General features: G+C 47.1%; 1 long non-coding RNA gene across 2 annotated transcripts in view; it reads left to right on the plus strand.

The window, feature by feature from the left end:
* The window catches only part of LOC137377221 (uncharacterized), a 52,431-nt gene extending 44,084 nt beyond the window's left edge, over positions 1–8,347 (plus strand). Inside the window, exons 1-3 of one of the 2 annotated variants that reach the window (XR_010976378.1) lie at positions 3,098–3,273; positions 6,190–6,311; positions 8,300–8,347. This is a non-coding gene — a long non-coding RNA (uncharacterized lncRNA). Of the gene's footprint in view, positions 1–3,097; positions 3,274–6,189; positions 6,312–8,299 lie in introns of those variants that run through there. The other variant, XR_010976379.1, reaches the window with a different exon arrangement.
* Positions 8,348–18,490: the final 10,143 nt, after the last annotated feature.

Genomic DNA, 18,490 nt, shown 5'->3' on the forward strand with positions numbered 1-18,490 from the left:
AACAAAACAAAATGAGACAAAAATCAAAGTACTGAGCCGCAGAAAGCTAAACCAACTAGGATCAAACCATGCATTAAAGAAAGACTTGTATTATTGCAGTTCCTTTCACAACCTCAGGACATCCCAAAGTGCTTCACAGCCAAAGAAGCACATTTGAAGTGTCGTCACTATTGTAATATAGGGAACACAGCTGCCAATTTGCGCACAGCAAGCTCCCACAAACAACAATGTGATAATGATGAGAAAATCTGCCTTAGTGATGCTGGTTGAGGCGATGAACATTGGCCAGGAGACTGGAAATAGCACCCCTGCTCCTCTTCGCAATTATGGGATCTTTTGCATCCACCTGAGAGGGCAGACGGGACTTTGGTTTAATGTCTCACCCAAAAGACAACACCTCTGACAGGGCAGCACTCCGCTGTGAGTGCTGGCCTAGATTAGTCCTTGAAATGGGACATAAACCCACAACCTCCTTGGTCTCAGAGGTGAGCAGGAACTCAGTAAACCACAGCTGACAATCTCCTTGCCTCAAAACAAAAGCAAAATACTGTGGATGCTGGAAATCTGAAATAAAAACAGAAAATCCTGGAAATGCTCAGCAGGTCTGGCAGCATCTGTGGAGAGAGAAACAGAGTTAACGTTTCAGGTCAGGGACCTTTCATCCGAACTGGAAAAAGTTAGTGATGTAACAGGTTTTGTGCAATTACAAAGACAGGGGTCTGAATTTTATCAGCCATCTAGGGACAGGCAGGGGGGGCAGGGGGCCATAAAATCATGAGGGAAGGTGGAGGGGTGGAGTGCCCAACGCCTTCCCAATGACATTCAATTTAGTCAGGAGTGGGGAAGGCCAAGGATCGCCCACCCGCCTAGAGGCCAGTTAACGCCCTTAAGTGGTGAATTAATGCCCATTAAGGGCCTCTTCCTGCCGTTGCTAACATTAAACCTGCGGTAGGGGGTGAGGGCCCATCGCCAACTGGGGAAGTTGCCCAGTAACATCTGGCAGCCTCTCTGAGGTCTTGGTGAAGGTGGGGGGGTGTTATTGGTGCTCTCCTGATCCAGCACCCTGTGGCTTATGGAGGGGCCCCCAGCGGCAAAGGCTGCCCCTGTGCCAACAACATCCCGCCCGCCCTCAACAACCACCACCTTACCGCACCCCTCGCCGGGGCCTTCCTGACTGGCCCAGCAAGCCAACCCCACTTACCTGCAGTCTGGGGCTCCAGTGCTACTCCTGGTTTGGGCATCTTGTAGTCCAAGCAGTAGTCATCGCTCCCAGCCCTCTGATTGGCTGGCAGCTCTTGGGGTTGGATCTTGTCCCTTAAAGGGGACAGCATCCCCAACAGCAGGCAACTAACTACCTGCCAGCCGTTGAATTCAGCTGGGAGTCCAATAAAGGACCAAGGTGGGGTTCCCCCCACCCCTCCTCCGCATTCTGGCCTGTCACTGGGGCCCCCTTGCCAAAATAAAATCTAGCCCAGGGAAAAAGGGTGATGGGGAGGGAGAGGTGGGGGAAGAACAGGTCAGTGATAGGGTGGAAGACAGAAGTGATTAAATGACGGAAAGGATGATGGCGCAAGCAAAAGGGGATGGTAATGGGACAAGTAAAGAAGTAAAAAAAAAATGGGTCTGGGGGAAGTGTAAATGACAACAGCGGAATCATCATGAACAACTGCTGTCCAAGAAAATGGGAGCAGCAGTTATAACCTGAAATTGTTGAACTCAATGCTGAGTCTGGAAGGCTGTAAAGTGACCAATCGAAAGATGTGGTGCTGATCCTCGAGCTTTATTGGAGCAGAGTAGGAGGTCAAGGACAGAGAGGTCAAAGTGGAAGTGGGATGGAGAATTAAAATGATAGGTGACCAGGAGCTCAGGGCCACGCTTGCAGACTGAACGGAGGTGTTCAGCAAAGCAGTCTCCCAATCTGCATTTGGTCTCCCCAGTGTAGAGGAGATTGCCTTGTGAGCAGCGAATACCATGTACTGTTGAAAGAAATACAAAGGTCTGTTTGAGCCAGAATATTTTCATCTAAAGTCATAGGTTTGACAAGTAGGAACCTGTGTCACTGACACCAAAGAAAACCAGTGGAAGTCTCCATTGAGATCCAGTTGTTTCAATTCCTGGAAAAATCAAAGACTTTTGCAGCTGTAAAGAGCACATAAATTCCTGGAGTTCTAGTGTTTGTACTTTCATACCCAGTATGGTTCTGTCGTTAGTATAGGATGGGGGTGGGGGGGGTGGTGGTGGGAGGATAATTGGGAAAAAATAATATATTTCATAATATCCACCTGCCTCAACCATTTTAATAAACCGGTACTGCTCCCTGCCAAATTGTATGGTGTGCGTGGAAGTCCACCATCCATTTGAAATTCGTCAAGACTCATATCCAGGTTTATCTTCAGCTTAATGTTAACGGAAGATGATAAGGAATCTCGACTTTTCCAAAGCTCTCCTGGCCTGCCTACCATCTTCCACACTCTACAAACTTCAGTTCATCCAAAACTCTGCTGTCTGACTCAAACCAATTCACCCATCACCCCCTGTGCTCACTAACCTATATTTTCTCCTGGTCTGTAATATTCTCTTCCTCATGTTCAGATCCCTCCATGGCCTTGCCTCACCCTATCTCTGTAATGTGCTCCAGCTGTACAACTCTCCGAGACCTCTGTTTTCCTCTAATAATGGCCTCCTGTGCATCCCCCCCACTTCCTTTGCCTCACCATTGGCGGCCGTGCCTTCAGCTGCCCGGGCCCTGAGCTCTGGAATTCCCTCCCTAAACCTCTCCGCCTGTGTCTCTCAGACACTCCTTAAAATCAGCCTCTTACTAAGTTTTAGTCATCTGTCTTCATATCTCCTTATGTGGCTCAGTGTCAAGTTTTGTCTGATTCTGCTCCTGTAAAGCACCTTGGCATGTTTTATTAGGTTAAAGTGCTATATAAATGTAAGTTGTTGTTGGTGTAAGCAGGGTTTTAAGTGAACAATTCATAATAACAAGCTGAGGCAGAATGTTTCGCAATTACCAATGCACTTTGATTGACACGTGTGTTTGTAAATCATCTGATACATCTCAATTTAGATTTTAAAGACAAACATGTCAGTGCTCTAAAGAGAGCAATCCCAACTTTTCCAATTTCGCCACACAGTAAGTTTGCGGACGACACAAAGGTTGGTGGAGTTGCGGATAGTGATGAGGATTGTCAGAAGATACAGCAGGATATAGATCGGTTGGAGACTTGGGCGGAGAAATGGCAGATGCAGTTTAATCCGGACAAATGCGAGGTAATGCATTTTGGAAGGTCTAATGCAGGTGGGAAGTATACAGTAAATGGCAGAACCCTCAGTTGTATTGACAGGCAGAGAGGTCTGGGCGTACAGGTCCACAGGTCACTGCAAGTAGCAACGCAGGTGGATTAGGTAGTCAAGAAGGCATACGGCATGCTTGCCTTCATCGGTCGGGCATAGAGTATAAAAATTTGCAAGTCATGTTGCAGCTGTACAGAACCTTAGTTAGGCCACACTTAGAATATTGCGTGCAATTCTGGTCGCCACACTACCAGAAGGACGTGGAGGCTTTGGAGAGGATACAGAAGAGGTTTACCAGGATGTTGCCTGGTCTGGAGGGCATTAGCTATGAGGAGAGGTTGGATAAACTCAGATTGTTTTCACTGGAATGACGGAGGTGGAGGGGCGACATGGTAGAGGTTTACAAAATTATGAGTGGCATGGACAGAGTGGATAGTCAGAAGCTTTTTCCCAGGGTGGAAGAGTCAGTTACTAGGGAACATAGGTTTAAGGTGTGAGGGGCAAAGTTTAGAGAGGATGTGCGAGGCAAGTTCTTTACACAGAGGGTGGTGAGTGCCTGGAACTTGTTGCCGGGGGAGGTGGTGGAAGCAGGTACGATAGCGACGTTTAAGAGGCATCTTGACAAATCCATGAATAGGATGGGAATAGAGGGATACGGACCCTGGAAGTGCAGAAGGTTTTAGTTTAGGCAGGCATCAAGATCGGCGCAGGCTTGGAGGGCCGAATGGCCTGTTCCTGTGCTGTACTGTTCTTTGTTCTTTGTACAACTGAAGTCCCTCATCTCTGGTATCATCCCTGACAAGACTTCTCTGCTCGCTTTCCAAGGCCTTGACATCCTTCCTAACGAGTGGTGATCAGAATTGTACACATTATTCCAGCTGAGGCCTAACTAGTTTTCTAAAGGCAACAGTGCTGCCAACTGAGCTAAACTGACCTTTAATCCTGTTCTGACAATTGAATCTGTTCTTTTGACATAATATGTACAATCTACATTATCATGTAACCTGTTCAATCTATTTCATCTCATGAGCAGTTATGCTGCATGAATGCTCCCTGATATCCAGAGTTAATGGAGCAAATCCCAGAATATTTATCCACATACCACTTTAACCTTCACGCATGACCTTCCTTTCTGGCTTCAATGTTCTCCAGGGAATCTAACAAGGGATCTTTTGTATTCCTTCAACCAAGTAACCAAAGGTGATTAAGGTTGTCTCTTGCAGCCACCAGGGAATAGTCATCCTGACTATTAGGGGTTGCCTTGACTGCGGACAGACAGGATTCCTCAGCTGGATTTCTGGCCCTTCTCTTGCGGCAATTCCAACTTTGACAAAGTTTCAGGCACTGACACCCCAGCTGCATATTTCCAGCATTTTCTCTCTCTGTTACAGATTCTAGCATTTATTGCTCGCTGCTGGAGTTATTAGTGAGGTTCAGTACTGCGATTTGTTTGTAAAAAGAAACACTTACATTTCTATAGCACCTTTCATAACTTCAGGATGTGCCAAAGTGCTTTACAGCCAATTAAGTACTTTTGAAATGTAGTCAGTGTTTTTATTAGAACATTACAGCGCAGTACAGGCCCTTCGGCCCTCGATGTTGCGCCGACCTGTGAAACCATCTGACCTACACTATTCCATTTTCATCCATATGTCTATCCAATGACCACTTAAATGCCCTTAAAGTTGGCGAGTCTACTACTGTTGCAGGCAGGGCGTTCCACGCCCCTACTACTCTCTGAGTAAAGAAACTACCTCTGACATCTGTCCTATATCTATCACCCCTCAACTTAAAGCTATGTCCCCTCGTGTTTGCTATCACCATCCGAGGAAAAAGACTCTCACTATCCACCCTATCTAACCCTCTGATTATCTTATATGTCTCTATTAAGTCACCTCTCCTCCTCCTTCTCTCCAACGAAAACAACCTCAAGTCCCTCAGCCTTTCCTCGTAAGACCTTCCCTCCATACCAGGCAACATCCTAGTAAATCTCCTCTGCACCCTTTCCATAGCTTCCACATCCTTCCCATAATGCGGTGACCAGAACTGCACGCAATACTCCAGGTGCGGTCTCACCAGAGTTTTGTACAGCTGCAGCATGACCTCGTGGCTCCGAAACTCGATCCCCCTACTATTAAAAACTAACACACCATATGCCTTCTTAACAGCCCTCTTAACCTGTGTAGCAACCTTCAGGGATTTATGCACCTGGACACTAAGATCTCTCTGTTCATCTACACTACCAAGAATCTTCCCAGTAGCCCAGTATTCTGCATTCCTGTTACTCCTTCCAAAGTGTTGTAATATAGGAAACGCAGCAACCAATTTGCGCACAGCAAGCTCCCACAAACGGCAATGTGTTATATACGCCAGATAGTCTGTTTTAGTGATGTTGGTTGATGGAGAAATATTGGCCCAAGGACACTAGGAAGAACTCCCCTGAGTGCCACAGGGTCTTTTGCATCCATTCAAGAGGCAAATGGGGCCTAGGTTTAATGTCTCATCCAAATTACAGCACCTCCAAAAATGCAGCACTCCCTCAATACAATGTACAATAGAATTATACAGCAAAGAAGGAGGCCATTCAGCCCACTGTGTGCCATCTTTTTGAAAGAGCTATCCAATTAATCCGATTTCCCCCTGCTCTTACCCCATAGCCCTGCACATCTTCCATTTTCAAGTATTTATCCAATTCCCTTTTGAAAATTACTATTGAATCTGCTTCCACTGCCCTTTCAGGCAGCGCGTTCCAGATCACAGCAACTCATTGTGTAGAAAAATTCTCCTCATATCCCCTCTGGTTCTTTTGCCAATTGCGTTAAATCTTCTGGTTACTGCCAAGTTGGGGAACTGTGGCAATATTACTCACTGAATGTTGTTTTACTCCTATAGGAAGAATACACTTAAAGGGGCACCATATTGTTCACAGGAAGTGATTTTTCTGCAGGCATTTGTAGTAGTGGGGCAGAGCTGCGATGGTCACAGTTCAGGTGATTTACATTGAATTTTTCAACGTAAGTAAATTATTAACAAGTGTAATAATGAGAATTAGGTACAGTGAAAGTTTTACGGGAGTTGCTTATGTGAAGGAAACTTTTCAATAAACTTGCATTAACAGGAGGAAATGATGCAGGACAGATTATGGATAGAAAAATGAAATTGTTTTATTCAAGTCCAGGCATATTATTACACAATTAAGGACTAACATGTGCTTTCCTGTGAGGCAAGAAATGACTCCTTTATTCTGAATGAATGACTAGCCCATGTGGGGAATAATTGTTCCAGGTTTGAGCTATCGATGCCTTTTTTTTTGTCTACACCAATAAGGTGGGCGGGCGGTGAATTTCCAACCCATAATGAGTGTGTGGTTCCAGCATGCCATATTGGACACTCAGGCACCCATTTAGTGCTTTAAAAGCAGGTGTGTCTCCATCAGAATACTAGGCCCAGTTGCTTCATCGTCCAACAGAAGTTACTGATTTTCAATAAGAACCACCACTTGCATTTATATAGCACCTTTAATGTACTAAATACATCCCAAGGGGCTTCATAGGAGTGTGACCAGACAATATTTCTAATACGCTCCCGACAAATACTTTGTTAAAACAAAAGTAAGGTTGGAAATCTGAAATAAAAACAGAAAATGCTGGAAATACTCAGCAGGTCTGACATCCTCTGTGGAGACAGAAACAGAGTTATTGTTTCAGGTCGATGACCTTTCATCAGAATTGGAAAAATTGGAGTTGCAACACGTTTTAAGCAAGTACGGAGTTGAGGGGGGCGGGGGAGGGAAAGAACTAAAGGGAAGGTCTCTGATAGGGTGGAAGGCAGGAGAGAGTAAATGACAAAATGGATGATGGTGCAAGGCAAAATGCGATGATAATGGAACAAGCAAAGGAACTAAAGATGGGTCTAAAGGAGGGGTAAGTGTGAAAAACAGAACATCAAAGGGGGAGGGAAAATCTGGAAAAGAGGAGAAGGTTCCTGAGTGCCAGGAATGTGGTGGAGAAAGGAAAGGAGACCCCCTGGGGTGTAGACCACCCCTCCAGCTGTGTAATGGTAGGGGATCCCCACCCCCATCATTAGCTAATAACCCCAACCCCCAGCCCACACCCCACCCCACCCCCAGCACCATCCTAGACAGCCCATCCTCCAGCACCATCCTAGACACCCCACCCCTCAGCACCATCCTAGACATCCCACCCCTCAGCACCATCCTAGACACCCCATCCTCCAGCACCATCCTAGACACCCCATCCTCCAGCACCATCCTAGACACCCCACCCCCAGCACCATCCTAGACACCTCACCCCCAGCACCATCCTAGACACACCACCCCTCAGCACCATCCTAGACACCCCATCCTCCAGCACCATCCTAGACACCCCATCCTCCAGCACCATCCTAGACACCTCACCCCTCAGCACCATCCTAGACACCCCATCCTCCAGCACCATCCTAGACACCCCACCCCCAGCACCATCCTAGACACCTCACCCCCAGCACCATCCTAGACACACCACCCCTCAGCACCATCCTAGACACCCCATCCTCCAGCACCATCCTAGACACCCCATCCTCCAGCACCATCCTAGACACCTCACCCCCAGCACCATCCTAGACACCTCACCCCTCAGCACCATCCTAGACACCTCACCCCCAGCACCATCCTAGACACCTCACCCCTCAGCACCATCCTAGACACCCCACCCCCAGCACCAGCCCATGCCCCCCCACCCCCAGCACCAGACCCCATCCCATCACAACCCTGTATCCCAGCAGCTACCCATCAAATGTGTCAATGTGATTGGACATTATTTGGCGAATTCCATGCTCACTCCCTCCCTCCTTTCCCAATAGAATTTTTATTTTGGGAATTGTTAAAAATTTATTTTATTTATTTTTTATTTTTGTATTTTTTTGTTCCTCAGCTTTTTTTTAAATCAAAGAAAACTTTCCGTTCCCATGTCAGTTAATGCAAAGTAATCTGCTTTTCCATCAGTGCTAGGAAGGCAGAGGGAGGGAACGAAAGCGATTGCTACACATATCTGTAAGTAACGCTCAGACATTCTTGTACTCTGCTTGAACTCCAAAAGCATATCTTGACTATTTCTGAATAATATCCTTGTCTTTTGTGAGCGTAACGGAATATTTTCAAGCTGCTTGCGCCCAAACACACCATATTCTACATTCCTTACTTGCCCATATTTTAATTCTTTTACCTTACCATTTTTCTCCCCTTCATTGCTGTTAGCTCTGGGATTTGGATAAACAGACACACAGAGCCTCCTGATACCTGGCTATTCTATATGTCCACAACTAGGCAGTGAAACTGAAATGTCCTAATGATGTCAATGGTAACTTTTAAAAAATAAAATGGCACTACAGTGACATTGTTGTATAACTCTATCAGAACTCTTCATGACTTTTGAACACCTCTATTTAATCTCCCCTTTACCTTTTCTGGAATAGTCTCATCCTGTCTAGCCTCTCCACATAATTGAAGTCCATCATTCCGGGGGTATCATTCTGGTCAATCTCCCCTTTATTGGCTCTGCTCTCGAGAGAACAGTCCCAGCTTCTCTAGTCTCTGCATATTAACTGAAGTCCCATTCAGATAATAAGAACATAAGAAATAGGAGCTGGAGAGGGCGTTTGGCTCTTTGTGCCTGCTGTGGATGCTCAGCCATTGACTATATTCAAGACTGAGATTGATAGATTTTTGGACACTAAGAGAATCAAGGGAAATGGGGATGGGGCAGGGAACTGGAATTGAGGAGATCAGTCATGATCTTATAGAATAACAGAGCAGGCTCGAGAGGCCTTATGGTCTACTGCTGCTCCTTTTTTTGTGTTCTCACAAACAGCAATGTGATAATAACCAGATAATCTTGTTTCTGATCAGGTTGGGTTACACGTTTAGAAACCTAGGGCTGAATTTTGTTCCCAGCCCAATGTCGGGTTCCATGGCGAGGATGGGGGGTGTGTTGGGGGGTGGGGGGGGTGGCGGCTGCGGGAGAATCGGAATGGTAACTGCTGCCACGGAATCCGATGCTGCTGGGATCTTACCAGCAGCAGTGGGGGGGAGCATTCCGTGTGCGGGGAGGACGTCTTGGAAAGCAATTGTGGACCAAATGCCCACCTCCCCACACCCCCTCGCCGGGGCATTCCGGAGCGGCCCGGCAACCCCACCTCATGTAGCTCGGGTCCGAGGTTCATACGCTGGGCCTGGGTCTGAGTCCTCTGCAGTACTGGCAGTGGCCACTGCTCCCAGTGGTGCTGCTGATACTGTTGAGCTGCAGGCCCTGTGATTGGCTGGCAGCTCTTGGGGGCAGGATCCCTGTCCCTATTAAATCATTAAAGGGGCGGGGAACCCGCCTCCTTAAACTTCGACCCCAAAAGACCAGAGGATTGCTCCGGGGGTCAGAAAAAATGTAGAGGTGGGGCTCCCCCCATCTTTTCAGCCCGGCACTGGGAGCCCTGCCTCCTGCACAAAATCCAGCCCCAACTATTCCCTCCCCATTCCACTAAATGCATTGCTCTCGTATTGTTGCGTAAATCATTATAGGCGTGTGTTTTTGCTTGAGGCTTTCTATGAATTCCTATTACTGACCAACGGCATAAAAGTCTCATGTTGTGGTTAAGATATGTGCATTGTATTAACATTCCTTTCCATGTCCATGAACATTAACCAAAACCATAAATATGTCAAGTATCCCATAACTGCTTATGAGCTTTTCTGAGCCATGTTTAGGAGATTTCATATTCATATGTATTTTTATATTATAGAATCACAGGAGGAGGCCATTCAACCCATAATGCCTGTGCCACCTCTTTGAAAGAGCTATCCAATTAGTCCCATTCCCCCCTGCTCTTTTCCCATTGCCCTGCAACTATTTCCCATTCAAATATTTATCCAATTCCCTTTTGAAAGTTACTATTGAATCTGCTTCCACCGCCCTTTCAGGCAGCGCATTCCAGATCACAACAACTCACTGTGTTAAGAAAATTCTCCTCATCTCCCCCTCTGGTTCTTTTGCCAATGATCTTAAGTCTGCATCCTCTAGTTACTGACCCTCCTGCCAGTGAAACGTTTCTCCTAATTTACTCTATCAAAACACTTCATAATTTTGAATGCCTCGATTTGAATGCCCTCTGAAATGGCCTAGCAAGCCACTCAGTTGTACCTAACCGCTACGAAGTCAATAAAAAGGAATGAAACTGGACGGACCACCTGGCATCGACCTAGGCACCGGAAACGACAATGGCAAACCCAGCCCTGACGACCCTGCAAAGTCCTCCTTACTAACATCTGGGGGCTTGTGCCAAAGCTGGGAGAGCTGTCCCACAGACTAGTCGAACAACAGCCTTACATAGTCATACACACGGAATCATACCTTACAGACAATGTCCCAGACACTGCCATCACCATCCCCGGGTATGTCCTGTCCCACCGGCAGAACAGACCCACCAGAGGTGGTGGCACAGTGGTATACAGTAGGGAGGGAGTTGCCCTGAGAGTCCTCAACATCGACACCGGACCCCATGAAGTCTCATGGCATCAGGTCAAACATGGGCAAGGTAGCCTCCTACTGATTACCACCTACCGCCCTCCCTCAGTTGATGACTCAGTACTCCTCCATGTTGAACACCACTTGGAGGAAGCACTGAGGGTGGCAAGGGCACAAAATGTACTCTGGGTGGGGGACTTCAATGTCCATCACCAAGAATGGCTCGGTAGCACCACTACTAATCGAGCTGGCCAAGTCCTAAAGGACATAGCTGTTAGACTGGGTCTGCAGCAGGTGGAGGGGGAACCAACACGAGGGAAAAACATACTGGATCTCGTCCTCACCAATCTGCCTGCCGCAGATGCTTATGTCCAGGACTGTATTGGTAGGAGTGATCACCGCACAGTCCTTGTGAAGACGATGTCCCGCCTTCACATTGAGGATACTGTCCATCATGTTGTGTGGCACTACCACCGTGCTAAATGGGATAGATTTCAAACAGATCTAGCAATGCAAAACTGGGCATCCATGAGGCGCTGTGCGTCATCAGCAGCAGCAGAATTGTACTCAACCACAATCTGTAACCTCATGGCCCGGCATATCCCCCACTCTACCATTACCATCAAGCCAGGAGACTAACCCTGGTTCAATGAAGACTGCAGGAGGGCATGCCAGGAACAGCACCAGGCATACCTCAAAATGAGGTGTCAACCTGGTGAAGCTACAACACAGGACTATCTGCATGCCAAACTGCGTAAGCAGCATGCGATAGACTTAGCTAAGTGATCCCACAACCAATAGATCAGATCTAAGCTCTGCAGTCCTGCCACATCCAGCCGTGAATGGTGGTGGACAATTAAACAACTAACTGGAGGAGGTGGCTCCACAAATATCCCCATCCTCAATGATGGGGGAGCCCAGCACATCAGTGCAAAAGATAAGGCTGAAGCATTTGCAACAATCTTCAGCCGGAAGTGCCGAGTTGATGATCCATCTCAGCCTCCTCCTGAAGTCCCCAACATCACAGATGCCAGACGTCAGCCAATTCGATTCACTCCGCGTGATATCAAGAAACGACTGAAGGCACTGGATACTGCAAAGGCTATGGATCCTGACAATATTCCGGCAATAGTACTGAAGACCTGTGCTCCAGAACTTGCCGCGCCCCTAGCCAAGCTGTTCCAGTACAGCTACAGCACTGGCATCTACCCTGCAATGTGGAAAATTGCCCAGGTATGTCCTGTACACAAAAAGCAGGACAATTCCAACCTGGCCAATTACCGCCCCATCAGTCTACTCTCAATCATCAGTAAAGTGATGGAAGGTGTCATCAACAGTGCCATCAAGCGGCACTTGCTTAGCAATAACCTGCTCAGTGACGCTCAGTTTGGGTTCCGCCAGGGCCACTCAGCTCCTGACCTCATTACAGCCTTGGTTCAAACATGGACAAAAGAGCTGAACTCAAGAGGTGAGGTGAGAGTGACTGCCCTTGACATCAAGACAGCATTTGACCGTGTATGGCATCAAGGAGCCCTAGCAAAACTGAGGTCAATGGGAATCAGGGGGAAAACCCTCCGCTTGCTGGAATCATACCTAGTGCAAAGGAAGATGGCTGTGGCTGTTGGAGGTCAATCATCTGAGCTCCAGGACATCACTGCAGGAGTTCCTCAGGGTAGTGTCCTAGGCCCAACCATCTTCAGCTGCTTCATCAATGACCTTCCTTCAATCATAAGGTCAGAAGTGGGGATGTTCGCTGATGATTGCACAATGTTCAGCACTATTCGCGATTCCTCAGATACTGAAGCAGTCTGTGTAGAAATGCAGCAAGACCTGGACAATATCCAGGCTTGGGCTGAGAAGTGGCAAGTAACATTGGTGCCACACACATGCCAGGCAATGACCATCTCCAACAAGAGAGAATCTAACCATCTCCAGTGACGCCCACATCCCATGAATGAATAAAACAAATATAAAATTAAACCTTCCTTTAACCTTGTGCGCTCTAAGGAAAACAACCCCAGCTTCTGCAGTCTCTCCATATAACTTTTATACTGCTGTTGTGAGGTGCCAGTAAAAGTGAGATGTTTCCAGTAACACAGGCTGGCCACGTTATCTTGGTAGTCAACACAACTGAATTTTAATCTGTTCAAGACATCATATAACCCACCCTATTCACTGCAACCACTCCATGTCCCATGTTTCTAACCACTGTCAGCTAAAAACATTTCTTCTGAATTCCCTCTTAGATTTATTAGTGATTATCCTATATTGATGACCCCCCACTTCTGGTCTCCCCAATAAGTGGAAAGATCTTCTCAACATCTACCCTACTGAACCCTTTCATAATCTTAAAGACCTCTATCAGGTCACCCCACAGCTTTCCCTTTTCTCCAGAGAGTGCATTGAGTTTCAAAGTATTAGTGAATGGTATCGGGGCAAGGTCACAGACCTGAAACGTTAACTCTGTTTCTCTCTCCCCAAATGCTACCTGACCTGCTGAGTATGTCCAGCATTTTCTGTCTTTATTTCCGATTTCCAGCATTTGCTTTTATTTCAGTTTCCTGGGACCTAGGTAATAGCGATTTTGTTTTCTGGGAGGGGTTTCTCCTACATCCACATTGTGTTGGGTTAGGGTTGTGCACCCTGGTTTGTCCCACTGTGAGTAACACTGTGAGTAGCCTTGTTAGGTCTCCTCTCTGTTCTGCGTTTAAATAGGAGAGTACAGTGTCTAATCTCCCTAACATTTCGGTGTTGGCTAATTGGACACGAGGGGGTTCAATTGAGGAATCCTCCCAGCCTCCCTCTAACCCGTCCTCACTGTCGCTTTCACTCTCCTCTTTCCTGATTGCCTGACAGACCTATGCTTGTCTGTCCCCTTCCTAGCCGTGATACTGTTTTAACATATTGATGTGGTACAGCCTTTGCTTTTTCCTATGATCTGGAGTGTCAATTATATAATTCACCTGGCTAATTCTCTTTACTACTCTGTACGGGCCACTGAACTGGGCTTTTTCTTTTTGCAGCGGCGACAGGGAGAGCGAGGTGGCAGCTGGGTAAGTAAGTCCTATATATTTGGGCAGCGGCTGAACCTGAGACACGACACCTGTAGTGTCTCCCACCCGCCCTCCTCCTCCAACCAAAAAAAAAGGACTCGGTGGTGTGCAGATAAGGTAAGGCTTTTTCTATTTATTTTTTTTTCGTGTGATTGGTAAAAACATTTCGTTCCTTTTTCATTTATCTAAGTTAAGACTAAGTTAAGCTTAAGATTAACAATGGCAGGAGATCTCACACCCGTGTTATGCTCCTCTTGCTCAATGTGGGAGCTCAGGGACACGGCTGATGTCCCTGACTCCTTCACGTGCTGGAAGTGTGTCCAGCTGCAGCTCTTGTTAGACCACATGATGGCTCTGGAGCTGCGGATGGACTCACTTTGGAGCATCCGCGATGCTGAGGAGGTCGTGGATAGCACGTTTAGCGAATTGGTCACACCGCAGATTAGGATTGCTGAGGGAGAAAGGGAATGGGTGACCAAAAGGCAGAGAAAGAGCAGGAAGGCAGCGCAGGTGTCCCCTGCGGTCATCTCCCTCCTAAACAGGTATACCGTTTTGGATACTGTTGAGGGAGATGGCTCACCAGGGGAAGGCAGCAGTAGCCAGGTTCATGGCACCGTGGCTGGCTCTGCTGTTCAGAAGGGCGGGAAAAAGAGTGGAAGGGCTATAGTCATCGGGGATTCGATTGTAAGTGGAGTAAATAGGCGGTTCTGTAGTCGAAAACGAGACTCCCGAATGGTATGTTGCCTCCCAGGTGCACGGGTCAGGGATGTCTCAGATCGGCTGCAGAACATTCTGAAGGGGGAGGGTGAACAGCCAGTTGTCGTTGTGCACATAGGCACCAATGATATAGGTAAAAAACGGGATGAGGTCCTACAAGCAGAATTTAGGGAGTTAGGAGCCAAGTTAAAAAGTAGGACCTCAGAGGTAGTAATCTCAGGATTGCTACCAGTGCCACGTGCTAGTCAGAGTAGAAATGAAAGAATAGTCAGGATGAATGCGTGGCTTGAGAGATGGTGCAGGAGGGAGGGATTCAGATTTTTGGGACATTGGGACCAGTTCTGGGGGAGGTGGGACTATTACAAATTGGACGGTCTACATCTGGGCCGGACTGGAACCAATGTCCTTGTGGGTGCTTTTGCTAACGCTGTTGGGGAGGGTTTAAACTAATGTGGCAGGGGGATGGGAACCAAATGAGGAGGTCAGTGGACAGTAAGGAGGTAGTAACTAAAGCCTGTAAGGAACTAGATAGTGAAGTCAGCGTGACTAAGGGGAAGAGTAGGCAGGGAGCAGATGATGAACGCAAAGGGAGTGGTGGTCTGAGGTGCATTTGTTTTAATGCAAGAAGTGTAGTAGGTAAGGCAGATGAACTTAGGGCTTGGATTAGTACCTGGGAGTATGATGTTATTGCTATTACTGAGACTTGGTTGAGGGAAGGGCATGATTGGCAACTAAATATCCCAGGATATCGATGCTTCAGGCGGGATAGAGAGGGAGGTAAAAGGGGTGGAGGAGTTGCATTACTGGTCAAAGAGGATATGACAGCTGTGCTGAAGGAGGGCACTATGGAGGACTCGAGCAGTGAGGCAATATGGGCAGAACTCAGAAATAGGAAGGGTGCGGTAACAATGTTGGGGCTGTACTACAGGCCTCCCAACAGCGAGCGTGAGATAGAGGTACAAATATGTAAACAGATTATGGAAAGATGTAGGAGCAACAGGGTGGTGGTGATAGGAGATTTTAATTTTCCCAACATTGACTGGGATTCATTTAGTGTTAGAGGTCTAGATGGAACAGAATTTGTAAGGAGCATCCAGGAGGGTTTTCTAGAGCAGTATGTAAATAGTCCAACTCGGGAAGGGGCCATACTGGACCTGGTGTTGGGGAATGAGCCCGGCCAGGTGGTTGAAGTTTCAGTAGGGGACTACTTTGGGAATAGTGATCACAATTCCGTAAATTTTAGAATACTCATGGACAAAGACGAGAGTGGTCCTAAAGGAAGAGTGCTAAATTGGGGGAAGGCCAACTATACCAAAATTCGGCAGGAGCTGGGGAATGTAGATTGGGAGCAGCTGTTTGAAGGTAAATCCACATTTGATATGTGGGAGGCCTTTAAAGAGAGGTTGATTAGCGTGCAGGAGAGACATGTTCCTGTGAAAATGAGGGATAGAAATGGCAAGATTAGGGAACCATGGATGACAGGTGAAATTGTGAGACTAGCTAAGAGGAAAAAGGAAGCATACATAAGGTCTAGGAGGCTGAAGAAAGACGAAGCTTTGAAAGAATATCGGGAATGTAGGACCAATCTGAAACGAGGAATTAAGAGGGCTAAAAGGGGTCATGAAATATCTTTAGCAAACAGGGTTAATGAAAATCCCAAAGCCTTTTATTCATATATAAGGAGCAAGAGGGTAACTGGAGAAAGGATTGGCCCACTCAAGGACAAAGGAGGAAAGTTATGCGTGGAGTCAGAGAAAATGGGTGAGATTCTAAACGAGTACTTTGCTTCGGTATTCACCGAGGAGAGGGACATGACAGATGTTGAGGTTAGGGACAGATGTTTGATTACTCTAGGTCAAGTCGGCATAAGGAGGGAGGAAGTGTTGGGTATTCTAAAAGGCATTAAGGTGGATGGGATCTATCCCAGGTTACTGAGGGAAGCGAGAGAGGAAATAGCTGGGGCCTTAACAGATATCTTTGCAGCATCCTTAAACACGGGTGAGGTCCCGGAGGACTGGAGAATTGCTAATGTTGTCCCCTTGTTTAAGAAGGGTAGCAGGGAAAATCCAGGTAATTGTAGACCGGTGAGCCTGACGTCAGTGGTAGGGAAGCTGCTGGAGAAGATACTGAGGGATAGGATCTATTCCCATTTGGAAGAAAATGGGCTTATCAGTGATAGGCAACATGGTTTTGTGCAGGGAAGGTCATGTCTTACCAACTTAATGGAATTCTTTGAGGAAGTGACAAAGTTGATTGATGAGGGAAGGGCTGTAGATGTCATATACATGGACTTCAGTAAGGCGTTTGATAAGGTTCCCCATGGTAGGTTGATGGAGAAAGTGAAGTCGCATGGGGTCCAGGGTGTACTAGCTAGATGGATAAAGAACTGGCTGGGCAACAGGAGACAGAGAGTAGCAGTGGAAGGGAGTTCCTCAAAATGGAGACGTGTGACCAGTGGTGTTCCACAGGCATCCTTGCTGGGACCACTGTTGTTTGTGATATACATAAATGATTTGGAGGAAAGTATAGGTGGTCTGATTAGCAAGTTTGCAGACGACACTAAGATTGGTGGAGTAGCAGATAGTGAAGGGGACTGTCAGAGAATACAGCAGAATATAGATAGATTGGAGAGTTGGGCAGAGAAATGGCAGATGGAGTTCAATCAGGGCAAATGTGAGGTGATGCATTTCGGAAGATCCAATTCAAGAGTGAACTATACAGTAAATGGAAAAGTCCTGGGGAAAATTGATGTACAGAGAGATTTGGGTGTTCAGGTCCATTGTTCCCTGAAGGTGGCAACGCAGGTCAATAGAGTGGTCAAGAAGGCATACGGCATGCTTTCCTTCATCGGACGGGGTATTGAGTACAAGAGTTGGCAGGTCATGTTACAGTTGTATAGGACTTTGGTTCGGCCACATTTGGAATACTGCGTGCAGTTCTGGTCGCCACATTACCGAAAGGATGTGGATCTTTGGAGAGGGTGCAGAGGAGGTTCACCAGGATGTTGCCTGGTATGGAGGGCGCTAGCTATGAAGAGAGGTTGAGTAGATTAGGATTATTTTCATTAGAGAGACGGAGGTTGAGGGGGGACCTGATTGAGGTGTACAAAATCATGAGAGGTATAGACAGGGTGGATAGCAAGAAGCTTTTTCCCAGAGTGGGGGATTCAATTACTAGGGGTCACAAGTTCAAAGTGAGAGGGGAAAGGTTTAGTGGGGATATGCGTGGAAAGTTCTTTACGCAGATGGTGGTGGGTGCCTGGAACGCGTTGCCAGCGGAGGTGGTAGACGCGGGCACGATAGCGTCTTTTAAGAAGTATCTAGACAGATACATGAATGGCAGGAAGCAAAGAGATACAGACCCTTAGAAAATAGACGACATGTTTAGATAGAGGATCTGGATCGGCGCAGGCTTGGAGGGCCGAAGGGCCTGTTCCTGTGCTGTAATTTTCTTTGTTCTTTGTTCAATGGTTTTCCCTGTATTGGTAATAGCACTAACGCATGATCCCCAGGCTGAAATGATATGTTCTTGGCATGTTTATCCGCCTGCCTTTTCCAAGCTGTCTCAGAGGGTTTTAGGTGTTACTGAGCCACTGCACAGGCTCTTGTGAGCTTCTCCCAGAACATGGAGATGTAGTCTAAGATGGAAGGTTTGTCCCTGTGTTTTAAAAGCCTCTGCTTGATTCATTTAAGAGGACCTTTCACCTCATGTCCATAAACTAATTCAAAGGGACTAACGCCAATGGACTCATTGGGTGATTCCTTGGTAGCAAACAAGATATCTCAACCCTTTGTCCCAGTCATGGGGCTACTCATAGCAGTCTGCCCTGATCCTTGTCTTTAGGGTCTGGTGGTACTGCTGCAAAGCCCATTGTGACGGTGGGTGGTAGGCTCAGGACTTTAGCTGGGTTAT

Source organism: Heterodontus francisci, chromosome 1 (genome assembly GCF_036365525.1).
Source record: "Heterodontus francisci isolate sHetFra1 chromosome 1, sHetFra1.hap1, whole genome shotgun sequence".
Lineage (NCBI taxonomy): Eukaryota > Metazoa > Chordata > Chondrichthyes > Heterodontiformes > Heterodontidae > Heterodontus > Heterodontus francisci.